Source organism: Filicampus tigris, chromosome 3 (genome assembly GCF_054856515.1).
Source record: "Filicampus tigris isolate MCC_2025a chromosome 3, RoL_Ftig_1.0, whole genome shotgun sequence".
In the NCBI taxonomy this organism is placed as follows: Eukaryota; Metazoa; Chordata; class Actinopteri; order Syngnathiformes; family Syngnathidae; genus Filicampus; species Filicampus tigris.
Window position 1 is genome coordinate 12,041,664 of NC_141219.1, and position 2,260 is coordinate 12,043,923.

At 35.2% G+C, this 2,260-nt stretch overlaps 1 long non-coding RNA gene across 1 annotated transcript; it reads right to left on the bottom strand.

Moving 5' to 3' along the window:
• Nucleotides 1-327: 327 nt before the first annotated feature.
• On the bottom strand, nt 328-1,474 carry LOC147149929 (uncharacterized). The gene is made up of 3 exons (XR_015086234.1): nt 1,412-1,474; nt 1,266-1,332; nt 328-690 (listed from the first exon to the last, which is right to left on the bottom strand). It is a non-coding gene; the product is annotated as an uncharacterized LOC147149929 (long non-coding RNA).
• Between the last annotated feature and the right edge of the window lie 786 nt (nt 1,475-2,260).

Here is a 2,260-nt window from a genome sequence, read left to right on the forward strand (position 1 = left end):
ATAATGTGGTTGATGTTGTCCACCTTTTCACCTTAGACCAGAAAATTGGTGATTAATTCAATTATGTAATATGTACATCCCCTTGGAATTTTCACTGTAATATAATCTTAAAATTCGACCTGGTCAGGTAAGGGTCAACAGTGGGAAGTTGGTATTCAAGACCTGATTCATACAAATAAAGAAACCCACCTTGGCAAGCATTGTGTAGCCCCGACTACTCAAAGATAGTGTTATTTTGATATCAAGTAAGTTGGACCAGATTCTAGATTCTCGAAGGCTACAATAGTGGTAAGGGCAGGTGTGCAAATGAAATAGCTGGAGACAGAATTGAGCAACAAAAATAAATGTATTAAATGTAAACAACAAAACTATTTACAACTTAACAGCCAGCATCTATGTACATGTGGTACCATAGTTCACAATTGTAAAAAAATAATACCAGAGTCCTACTGAGCTCAGTAATATTCAGTCTTTAAGTCAGTCAGTCAGTGTCCTCTTTTGTAGTCCTTGAAGAAGTGGTGTAATAGTGGTAGTTGGGTTTGTTACCACGTGATGTTTCTCAAAGGGTAGTGAAGAAGGTTTTCTTATCTCAGTTGGGGTTCTGGGCACAGGCTCGCCATCTCCATCGAATGATAATGAATCTTCTCAAATCTTCTTGTACAATGTCTGTACCAAGGTAAAAAACCTAGCCTGCATAACAATAATTGTATTATTGTATGTAGCTTATAAAAGTATTATCAATTGGCAGTCTTATCAGTCGCTATAGCTTCACAGTAGTTCTCAATTTCTCAAACACTGCATTCAAATATCACATTTGAAAACAGTTATTCATATACATACATGCATGTTTTCCAAAATATCATTGTTACACATGAAATTAACCAATGCAATAACAATAACATATTTCTCCATTTATCTTGAATTCCTTATCAACCCTATGTTTTATGATTAACATATATCAATCATTTGAATCAAGAAATAATTGTATTACCAACGGGAAGTTGAGTAATTCAATATTCCACTTTAAACTCACATTACATCAAAATGAGCATTTAACATCCAAATGTCATATAATTCACCAAAAACATATTTACACATTCATTTGTCAACCTAAAACTTGCTTTAGAAATACCTTTAAACAAGTACAATCAAGTTTCTTACAGCAAATAAGCAGTATATTAACACTCGCGATTAGCATTCGCTTAACGTTAGCTTCGCGTTAGCCTAGCATTATCATTTTTACGTCGTAGCACATGGCGACTCACCAAGAAGACGTTCTAGTATGAACACGGTCGGACTGTCATGGACCCTCAGTCCCCGCTGGGATTCACACTTTTAAAATAAAACATTTCCCAATTAGCATTTGAATATTGGTCACATTTACTTCGACTCCAATATGTTTCTCACTCACCGAGACGGTATATTAGCAGTGGCACTCATAAGAAATTGTAACGCAACCTTTCAGTTGGGCATCCAAGCGGAAAAGAACGAAGAAACAAGGTGAACTCGAGAGGGCGTCTCAAGTAGGCGGGACAACTTGACTTTGTCCAATTAGAAAGTCATTATCACCTAAGTGACATTACACAAGGGAAATTAAGTAAGGTAGAAGATGCACACTTTCTCTTACCAAAATAAATGTTTTTCAAAGTAAAATGTTACATTGAAATAAAATATAACGTTTTCTCTACTGGGTTACAATTGCGTGATGAATTCTGGATGCCTTTTATTTGACTTTTTGTGCCTTTTTTGTCACGCTTTTTCCCAGCCTCAAGAAGAAGAATCTCTAGGGTAGATTCGTCTGCTAGTTATGTAAGGGTTGGCCCAGTAGACACACAAAGATAATCGGGCTGTTTTTGTCCTTCCCGACCATGGAAGACAAACACCAGACTATTTTATGTCTTATAAGCAATCTTAAATATGAAACATGTTCAACATTGACTACCAAAAAGCTTCATGTATGTGGGGAAAGCGAACAGTCTTGTTGTGTTTTAAGAGTTGTACATACATTTTTTTTCTCTCGATCATTTGATCATTTGTTTGTTTTCTGAACGTAAATACTGTACATAAACACAGACTGTAAGGTATGTGTTGCGATTTGTATGGTCTCTTAGCATAAAGTGATACTTATGCTTGAATGAATGCAATTAATTTACAAAGGGTAATTATATTATTTTTTGAATGGGGATAAGGTGAACAGACCAAATTCTGTATACAAATTTATAATTTGAAAAAACAGCCTGGATTTATTATACATGACAAA